The sequence below is a fragment of the Heterodontus francisci genome, chromosome 33 (genome assembly GCF_036365525.1).
Source record: "Heterodontus francisci isolate sHetFra1 chromosome 33, sHetFra1.hap1, whole genome shotgun sequence".
NCBI lineage: Eukaryota > Metazoa > Chordata > Chondrichthyes > Heterodontiformes > Heterodontidae > Heterodontus > Heterodontus francisci.
This window is the reverse complement of record NC_090403.1, coordinates 30531008-30542129: the sequence shown is the minus strand read 5'-3', so window position 1 is coordinate 30542129 and position 11122 is coordinate 30531008. Positions and strand designations below refer to the sequence as shown.

At 44.3% G+C, this 11122-nt stretch overlaps 1 pseudogene; it reads right to left on the bottom strand.

Annotated features, from left to right (window-relative positions):
* Window positions 1-8776: 8776 nt before the first annotated feature.
* LOC137348275 (U6 spliceosomal RNA) lies at window positions 8777-8876 on the bottom strand (annotated as a pseudogene).
* Between the last annotated feature and the right edge of the window lie 2246 nt (window positions 8877-11122).

Sequence of the window (11122 nt, the reverse complement as noted above, 5' to 3'; positions counted from 1 at the left end):
CCCAGGCCTCAACTCCTCTTTTCAGGCCTGCTCCGCATAACCCTCGACTCCCCAAGATTTCAAAAATCTATCTACCTCCTCCTGAAATACATTTAGTTACCTAGCCTCCACAACTCTCTGAGGTAGAGAATTCCAGATGGTACCTGACCTGCTGAGTATTTTCAGTACTTTCTGCTTTTATTTCAGATTTCCAGCAGCTGCAATAGTTGGCTTGAATAATATTTAAATGGCATGTTTTCTTGTCACTGGATAAAAAAAGTTGAAACAACTTCTGCTACATCGCACATTAATAAGTACAACAAAGCAACAAGGGTGAACATTCACAGTCCACAGGGAAAAGCAACAGGAAAGAACAAAAAAACCCCACGATGAATCAAGATAAAGCTAGGGTTTTAAAAGCTTGTGTTAGCCATAGAGCCATAGAGTTATACAGCACAGAAACAGGCCCTTCATCCCATAATGTCCGTGCCGACCATCAAACACCTAACTATTCTAATCCCATTTTCCTGCACTTGGCCCGTAGCCTTGTATGCTATGGCTTTTCAAGTGCTCATCTAAATACTTCTTAAATGCTGTGAGGGTTTCTGCCTCTACCACCTCTTCAGGCAGTGCGTTCCAGATTCCAACCACCTGCTGGGTGAAAATATTTTTCCTCAAATCCCCTCTGAACCTCCTGCCCCTTACCTTAAATCTATGCCCCCTGGTTATTGAACCCTCCGCTAAGGGAAAAGTTTCTTCCTATCGACCCTATCAATGCCCCTCATAATTTTGTATACTTCAATCATATCTCCCCTCAGCCTTCTATGCTCAAAGGAAAACAACCCAAGCCTTTTTAGTCTCTCTTCATATCTGAAATGCTCCAGCCCAGGCAACATCCAGGTGAATCTCCTCTGCACCCTCTCCAGTGCAATCACATCCTTCCTATAGTGTGGTGCCCAGAACTGTACACAGTACTCCAGCTGTGGCCTAACTAACGTTTTATACAGCTCCATCATAACCTCCCTGCTCTTATATTCTATGCTTCGGCTAATAAAGGCAAGTATCCCATATGTCTTCCCAACCACCTTATCTACCTGTGCTGCTGCCTTCAGTGATCAATGGACAAGTACACCAAAGTCCCTCTGACCCTCTGTACTTCCCAGGGTCCTACCATCCATTGTATATTCCCATGCCTTGTTAGTCCTCCCGAAATGAATCACCTCACACTTCTCAGGATTAAATTCCATTTGCCACAGCTCCACCCATCTTACCAGCCCATCTATATCGTCCTGTAATCTAAGGCTTTCCTCCTCGCTATTTACGACACCGCCTATTTTTGTGTCATCTGCGAACTTACTGATCATACATCCTGTATTCATGTCTAAATCATTCATGTACACTACAAACAGCAAAGGTCCCAGCACCGATCCCTGCTGTATACCACTGGTCACAGGCTTCCACTCGCAAAAACAACCTTCGACCATCACCCTCTGCCTCCTGCCACTGAGCCAACTTTGGATCCAATTTGCCAAATTGCCCTGGATCCCATGGGCTCTTACCTTCTTAACCAATCTCCCATGCAGGACCTTATCAAAAGCCTTACTGAAGTCCATGTAGACTACATCAACTGCATTACCCTCATCTACACATCTAGTCACCACCTCGAAAAATTCAATCAAGTTAGTTAGACACGATCTTCCCTTGACAAAGCTATGCTGATTATCCCAGATTAATCCCTGCCTCTCCAAGTGGAGATTAATCCTGTCTCTCAGAAATTTTTCCAATAGTTTCCCAACCACTGATGCTAGACTCTCCGGCCTGTAATTACCTGGTTTATCCCTGCTACCCTTTTTGAATAATGGTACCACATTCACTGTCCTCCAGTCCTCTGGTACCTCTTCTGTGGCCAGAGAGGATTTGAAAATTTGTGGCAGAGCCCCTGCTATCTCCTCCCTTCCCTCACATTCATCTCATCTGGGCCTGGGGATTTATCCACTTTTAAACCCGCTAGAAAAGCTAATATTTCCTCCCTTTCAATGCTAATATGTTCCAGTATATCACAATCCTCCTCCCTGATCTCTACACCTACATTGTCCTTCTCCATAATGAACACAGATGAAAAGTAATCATTTAAAACCTCACCTATGTCCTCCGGCTCCACACACAGATTGCCACTTTGGTCGCTAATGGGCCCTACTCTTTCCCTGGTTATCCTCTCGCCCTTAATATACTGATAAAACGCCTTAGGATTTTTCTTTATCTTGCCCACCAGTGTTTTTTCATGTCCCCTCTTCGCTCTCCTAATTATTTTTTGACATACCCCCCTTATACTTTCTATACTCCTCTAGTGCCTCTGCTGTTTTCAGCTCTCTGAATCTGTCATAAGCCTCCTTTTTTTTCCTGATCCAATCCTCTATATCCCTTGACATCCAGGGTTCCCTGGACTTGTTCGTCCTACCCTTCACCTTAACGGATATATGTTGGCTCTGAACTCTTCACTATTTCCTCTTTGAATAACTCCCACTGGTCTGATGTATACTTTCCTACAAGTAGCAGCTCCCAGTCCACTTTGGCCAGATTCTGTTTTATCATATTAAAATCAGCCTTCCCCCAATTCAGTACCTTTATTTCTGGTCCATCTTTGTCCTGTTCCATAACTACCTTAAATCATACAGAGTTATGGTCACTATCCCCGAAATGTTCCCCCACTGACACTTCTACCACATGTCCAGCTTCATTCCCTAGGATTAGGTCCAGTACTGCCCCTTCTCTTGTAGGACTTTCTACGTGCTGGCTCAAAAAGCTCTCCTGTATGCATTTTAAGAATTCCGCCCCCTTTAAGCCCTTTGCACTAAGACTATCCCAGTTGATATTGGAGAAGTTGAAATCTCCTACTATTATTATCCTATTATTTTTACACCTCTCTGAGATTTGCTTACATATGTTCCTCTTTCTCTTCCTGACAGTTTGGAGGTCTGCAGTACACACCCAGCCAAGTGATTGCCCCCTTTTTGTTTTTAAGTTCTACCCATATGACCTTCTAAGATGTCATCATTCCTTATTGCTGTAATTGACGCCTTGATCAACAGTGCAATGCCACCTCCTCTTTTATGCCCACCCCTGTCACACCTAAAGAGTCTATACCCTGGAATATTGAGCTGCCAGTCCTGCCCCTCCCTCAACCATGTCTCTGTGATAGCAATAATATCATAATGCCATGTACTAATCAACACCCTCAATTCAACTGGCTCATTAGTAAGACCCCTTGCATTAAAATAGATTCAATCCAGCCTTGCATTTTTCATTTGTGCCTTAACAGGTCTATATTTGCTCTGCCTTCCAGACTGACTCAGTTTCTCTTCTATATTTGACTGAGCATCACCCCCTACTGTCTCTGTATCCCATCCCCCTGCCAAATTAGTTTAAACACACCCCCACCCCCAACAGCAAACCTCCCAGCAAGGATGTTGGTCCCATTCCGGTTCAGGTGCAACCCGTCCAACTTGTCCAGGTCCCACCTTTGCCAGAAACAGACCCAGTGATCCAGAAAACCAAAGCCCTCCCTTCTGCACCATCTCCTCAGCCATGCATTTATCTGTTCTATTCTCCTATTCCTATACTCACCAGCACGTGGGACCAGAAGTAATCCAGAGATTACAACCTTTGAGGTCCTGCTCTTTAATCTGCTACCTAACTCCCTAAATTCTTGTTGCAGGACCTCATCCCTCTTTCTGCCTATGCCGTTGGTACCAATGTGTACAACGACCTCTGACTGTTCAGCCTCCCCCTTCAGAATGTCCTTGAGAAGAAGGAAAGATGACAGGATGGGATTAAAGCAGTTCCACAGGTTTGGTGAATGAATGAGCTGGAGTCAAAGACTGTACAGTGAGCTATGATTTAACACAGTCAAAAATAATTGTGACCAGAAAGATTGCAATGGACAGAGGTTAGATACCAGGTGTGAGAAAGGAATCACCTAAAAAGACAACTTTTGGGTTAACATTTATAATATATTTCCACATTTATATTAATATTTTGAAGCAAAGAAGTAAGTAGTCTAATAAATCCCTCCATTGATAATCATTTAAATTCATTGCTCTGGGTAAACAGCAACATACAATAGTTAATTAGAGTACCCACAGACAACTCATCACTGCCTCTCTCAATATTGCATTATTTGATGATAGTCACCTGTATATTAAATGTGTTTATTCTTTTTTTTAATTCATTCGGGGAATGTGGGTGTCTCTGGCTAGGACAGCATTTATTTCCCCATCCCTAATTGCCCTTGAGAAGGTGGTGGTGAGCTGCCTTCTTGAACCGCTGCAGTCCTTGGGGTGTAGGTACACCCACAGTGCTGTTAGGAAGGGAGTTCCTGGATGTTTGCCTAGATCGATGCTGGGTGGACTTTGTAGCGGTTTGATACAACAGAGTGGCTTGCTAGGCCATTTCAGAGGGCATTTAAGAGTCAACCACAGCATTGCTGTGGGTCTGGAGTCACACATGCAGGCCAGACCAGGTAAGGATGGCAGATTTCCTTCCCTAAAGGATTAGTGAACCAGATCACAACTAGACTAGCTTTTTAATTCCAGATCCGACTGTGGTTGGATTCGAACCCATGTCCCCAGAGCATTAGCCTGGGGCACTGGATTACTAGTCTAGTGACATTACCACTATGCTACAACCTCCCCTAGAAATAGTGACAATGTTTAACAAAGTCTTTTCTGTGATGTCATTCCTATACATAATTATCCATTGTAATTTAACAATGTCCATGCCTTTATTGCAAAGGAAGTCTTCAGAAGCCCTCTTTTGCAAAGCAATAACTGAAATATATTAGAAATTGAACCATGCCTAAGTTCCACCTCACATTTGACAAACGAGGCATATTTTAAATATGTGGTTATTTATTATAGCTTTCTTGGATTGTTAATTAAATTACTTTGTTACCCAGACAAAAAAGCAAGAAAATGCCATGGAAAATGACTCAGTCTCTAACCATATAAAAACAGTGGAACTGTTTTAAGAGACAAACACACTCAGTTATGAATCCATTGTGGCAGGTCAGCAGGTTAATTTTTATGGTTGAGCGGCATTTCAGAGCTTCTAAATGAAGTCTACATATTTGGCATCAGAGAAAGACGGTCCCTGGGGGTGTCTAACATGAAGCTTATGCTTATGCCACAACCCCCTTTGTATTTTCCTGAACAAGTCCTCTTCTTGTAGCACGTCCTTTCATAAGTTCATCTTTTCTTTTTCTGAAGTTCACAGTTGATGCCACTGTTTACCACATGATGTGTTGGATTAATTCCATATTGAGAGCAACTGGTAAATGAGATCCTCACATTATTTTCCCAATATATTGAAGGCATTTGCCACTGGCATCAAGCCATTCACTAGCTATTGGTTTAGCTAGAGACAAATGAAATGTCTAAACTAAGGAAGAATGGTAATTTAAGTTGATCAAAGGTCACAAAATATGCAGCTTATTATTGACTAATGTAACATTAACCATTCAGTGCATAAAGAACTTGGAAAGTGGCTATTTAAATCACAGACCATGAAACGATAGGGATGCAGCAATTGGCCTCAGCACGCCTGGTCGGGGACTGAATACAAATCAGCAGGTTAGCCTTGCTGGGAAGTGTATGTGTGGACCTTGGTTGTGGACAGGTTCAGGCTAAGCTGTGATGTCTCCATCATTGAACTGCCCACGCAATGTCTAGTCTCACAGGTGAAGAATGGGCGCTTGGGTGAGATGTCAGAGGACAGCTTGTAACTATGAACTGTATCACTGCATTAGTCAGCCAATTTAGGGAAGGAGGGAGGAAAACAGTTAAATGCCAAGTACAAAAATGAAATGCTGGAAATACTCAGTAGGACTGGCAGCATCTGTGGAGAAAGAAGCAGAGTTAACATTTCAGGTCAGTGACCCTTCATCAGAACTGGCAGATATAAGAAATGTAAAAGGTTTTAAGCAGGTAAAGCAGGGTGTGTGGCAAGAGATAACAAAAGAGGTGTTCAACACCTTCTCTCTTGTTACCTCTTGCCTCAACAACTCTTTTGTATTTTCAGTATTTCTTGTTTGTGTTTCAGATTTCCAACATCTGCAGTATTTTGCTTTTATTTTAGTTAAATGCCAAGTCTTATTTTCTACAGGTCTTCAGTTTTACACAATAGGCTAATAGAAGGAATAGGGCAACACTGACCCCACTGTGGGGGGTGGTGGGAGGGGGGGGGGAGCCCCTCTAAAGGACGGCCTGTGGCTACTCCTGCACCCAAGCAACAGGGAGGGCCTCTGGGTCTGCCTGGAGTGCTGGCCCACCCCGGGTCAGCTGCTGGGCACCCACCTCCAGGCACCTAAACTGGCCCCCACAGGCATGGGAACCTGCAGGCTGACTGTAAAATTCCAGTCGGCCTCCTTTAATTGGCTCTTCATGAACCTGATCGGCTACCCGCCCTGTGCAGGTGGGTAGCCCTGCTGGCCCCGATCCCGCCTCCACATATATGGCCCAGAGGCAGGATGGAGCCAGGGAACGGCACACCAGCTGGCGGGGCTAATTTTCGGCCCCACCCACCCCCGATCTCAACCCCAGCAGGAGCCGGAAATCCAGCCCAATACAGTGGGCAGGAAGCACGCGAACATTTCCCACTGGATGTGTGCCATCCACCAATTTAGTGCAGAGAGTTGCACTGACATCAGGAGTGCACGTCGCAATTATTTAAAAAGCAAAATAATTTATTCAAATTCGGGGCATACGCTTCTTGCATGACCAGTTTTCCATTTTCAAATGTCCTAATGCTTTATTCTCCAGGTGCTGAACTCACACAACACGTTGTGGCACAATCTGGCAGGAAAGTCCCTCATCAGCAATATTTAAATGAGCCATGCAGGACTTACAATTTAGCTATGATTTTCTCATTTCAAGCTGCTGGTTAACTTCGGGATGTTTTTTAGTCAATTTTACCACTTTGATAAGTTCATTTTGTTGAAATATTTTGCTGATCTCACAATTTTTACAGATCCCTCAGAAATTTTCCATCTGATTCTTTCCTGTTTTACCCCCTGTTGCTGTATATACCCCACTTGATATTCTCAAGCCTGAAAGCACCTTCAGACATCTCTCCGTATGGAATGAACTCACCAGAAGTGTCAGTTGTTCTATTGTTGTATTCACATTTTAAACACTGCCAGATAAATGATACAAAAACTGGACCATGAAATCCAAAACCAGATGGATGTAACTGTACCATTACAGGAGATCCATTGAACAAAATGCGTTCAGATAGTCAGGTCTCATTTATTTGGAATGATGCTTAGTTATCTATATATAGAATATGAAAAGTCTTCCAGAAAGTGTACAATTCCTATGTTACATTTACTTCCCATAACACTTTTCTACCATGATATTTCCATCACAATCTGTCAGTTACATTTAACCTCATTTTCCAACAAGTTTTCTCCCAGCTCCACCTCCAAGGGAGGTGGCATTATGGCCTCAGGCCTAGTATAATAGGGTCCATTAATCCATGGTCTTCCTCATTACTTGCTCCATCTCTAGTGAACCCTAAACTGGCCTCTTCCTCGCTACACAATTTAATTAATCAATCACTTTGATCAGTGCCTCTGACTATATATAGTGCATTGCAAAGGTGTATCCTTCAATTCCCTGGGAACAATACCACAAAGATCTGCTAGTTTTGATTTAGAAATGTAACAATTTTCAGAGTGAGATTCATAAAATTAAACACTACAAGGATATGCTTCGATATCATTTATCATCATAAATCGAAAGTTTTCTGAACGCTGACAGTTTTGGTAGTGTATTATACAAAACATGTTTGTTAAGTTGTAGTGCAGCTTTCATGGTACCAAATTTATTGACTTCAATTTCACAACTTGCCATAGTCTGCAAGTTACTATGTCCGTACTGTAATCACTAGGCGATCAAACCTTGTACAAAGTGATTACTGACAACGCAGCCGGCAGCTTACGTCATCCGACTGCACCAATCTGCGCACATGCGTTCCGCAGTGCCAGGACTGGTTGGCGCGTGTGCAGATGACGTCATCACGTAACGCGGGCAGATGGGGTTGGCGCATGCGCAGATGACATCATCGCGTAACGCTGGCAGATGGTGGGGGCATCCGGGCCGGAGAGAACAGTGGTGGGGGGACAGGGGGTCTGGGGAGCGGGTAGAGAGCGGGTGCGGGGAGAGCGCAGCCGAAGACCTTGTTGGCAGATGGTGCGCTCTCCTCCTTACCCCCCACTGCCCGCTCCCAACCCCCGCTCGCTCACCACCCTCCCCCCCCCAACCACTAGCTCGCCCACCCGCTTGCTCGCTCCCTCCCGCCATTGTGGGCTGCCATGTGTTTAGGTTAGATTGCCTTCGTGTGATTATTTGAGCAGCGCCATCTTTAGTCCTGGCAGCTGCCTGAAGTCGCAGACTGTGACGTTTTAGTGGCACACGCTGCATTTGTGCATGTGCCACTGCAGTGCCACCTAGTGGTAGCATTGTCAGCAAACGCAGCCAACTTTATATTAGCAACAACGTGCAGAGTACAATTGATTAGCAGTCCATCACCTCTCAAGTACCTCGTCTGACAGGTCAGGGAACACTTAGATTTGAATCAGAAGCTCCTTAATCTGCAATCAAATGTTCCACCACTGAGCTACAGTCCCACACCTGTCTACTGCTCCTGGTATTCCCAGATAGTTTGCCATCCAATTTCTAACCAAGTCTGACCCTGCTTAGCTTCCGAGATCAGGTATTTTCAGAGTAGTGTAGCTGTAGACAAAAACATGGAATGCTTCCTGAATTTGCTTATCCTTGAAGCAAGGGCTATGTTGATCTTCTCTGCATTGTTCCAATTTTAGCATATGCATTTGCTGAAGCAAAGACTAAAAGCTATTTCAGGAGCTGAAGTTACCCCACAAAGTCACGTCAATTAATAGGAACTGATGGTGACTTGAAGCCAGGATCTCCTTTAATATTGAATGAATGCTTTGGTTAGCTCAGCTAAGGCAGGGCTACCCTAAAAACAAGCTGCTTTACAGAGGTTCTCTTGCTTGCACTTGCTGTAACTCTCGGTGATTTGACAGCCTAACTGACTAACTGATGGACAGGAGTTACTTCATCTCAGCATCTTTCAGCAATAAGGACAGAGAGCTGGTTATTATTCCTGTTCCTGGCTCCAAAACCAATTTGTTATCCATTAGACCACTGGGACCAGACAGAAAAAAGACAAGCAAAAAATATCCCAAAGCCATGCCAGTGATATTAGTGCAGGAAGTAGCTCAGAGACTTAAACAAAAGCTAAATACTGCAGATGCTGAAAATCTGAAATAAAAAAAAGAAAATGGTGGAAATACACAGCAGATCAGGTAGTATCTGGGAGGGAGAAGCAGAGTTACCTTTCAGGTCTTTTTCATCAGAATCAGAGACTTCAATGTAACTAGGAATCCAAAGAGGTGGCACCACTCTCCCTGAACCATGACCCCACCACTGAACACCGTTTCTCAGACCGTCACTGATCTCATCTCCTCCGGAGATCTTCCCCCCATGGCTTCCAACCTCAGAACCCCAATCCCACACAGCCTGCTTCTACCTCCTTCCCAAGATCCACAAACAGAACTGCCCTGGTAGACACATTGTTTCAGTCCGTTCTCACCTTACAGAGCTGATTTCTTCCTAACTCAACTCTATTTTCTCTCCCCAGTCCAGTCTATTTCGACCTACTATTCCGACATCTTCCATTAGTTTCCTGGCCTAACCACCTCCTTTTCACCACACTCATCCAGTTCCTCTGTAACTCCATTCCCTCCAGGACAGCCCATGGGTCCTTTACTTCTTCCTTGAATGGAGGACCAACAAGTCCCCATCTGCCACCACCCTCCTCTGCCTAGCTGAATTTGTTCATACATTGAACAGTTTCTCCTTTGACTCCACTTACTTCTTTGAAATAAATGGTGTCACTATGGGAATCCAAATGGATCCTGTCTTTTCGTGGGATACGTGGAACACTCTATTTTCTAGACTTACTCAGGTCTCCTCCTTCACCTGTTTTTCCCCATACATTGATGACTGTATCTGTGCCATTTTCTGTTCTCACCCAAACAGGAGAACTTTATCAAATTTGCTTCCAATTTCCACCCCTCCTTCTTCTTCACATGGTCCATCCTCAACTTCTCGATCTTCATTTCTGCAGATAGACTGTCAACCAATCTCCACTGATACACTTCAACCTAGCTTCCTGTAAGAACTCTATTCCATTCTCCCAGTTTTTCCATCTCTGTCGCATCTGTTTGGATGATGCCATCTTCCAATCTAGTGTTTATGTTTTCCTTTTTCCTCAACTGAAGATTCTCCTCCACCATGGTTGACAGGATCCTCAACCGGCACCATCCTACTCCCCACACTTCAGCCTCATCCCTTCCCCTCCCTTCTCGGGTCTCAGTTTCCAACCCACTAACCTCCACATTCAACAGATTTGTCATTTCTGCCACCTACAGTGCGATGCCACCACCAAACATATCTTCCCCTCCCCTTTCAGGACTCTGAAAGGACCATTCCTTCCATGATACCTTGGTCCACCCTTCAGTCTTCCTAAACACCTGCTCCCCTGTCCATGGTATCTTCCCGTTCAAGCGCAGGAGATGCAACACCTGAACTTTTACCTCGTCCCTTCCCATTGTCCAGGGACCCAAACAATCCTTCTTTCAATTTAGTATACTGTATTCTCTGCTCACAATATGGTCTCCTCTACATTCGGGAGACCAAATCCAATTAGGCGTTTGCTTTGCTGAAACATAGAAAATATACATCATAGAAGGAGGCCATTCGGCACATTCTGTACGTGTGAGCCAAAAATGTGCTACCCAGCCTAATCCTACCTTCCAGCTCTTAGTCCGTAGCCCTGTAGGTTACAGCACTTCAAGTACATATCCAAGTATTTTTTTTAAATGCGTCCAGCGATTCTGTCTCTATGACCCTTGCCACCCCCATTCAATCCACAAGTACAACCCTGAGCTTCTGGTCGCTTGCCATTTTAAATCTCTGTCCCACTCCCACTCTGACCTCTCTGTCCGTGGCCTTATACATTGTTCTAATTAAGGTCAATGGAAGCTCCAAGAACAGCACCT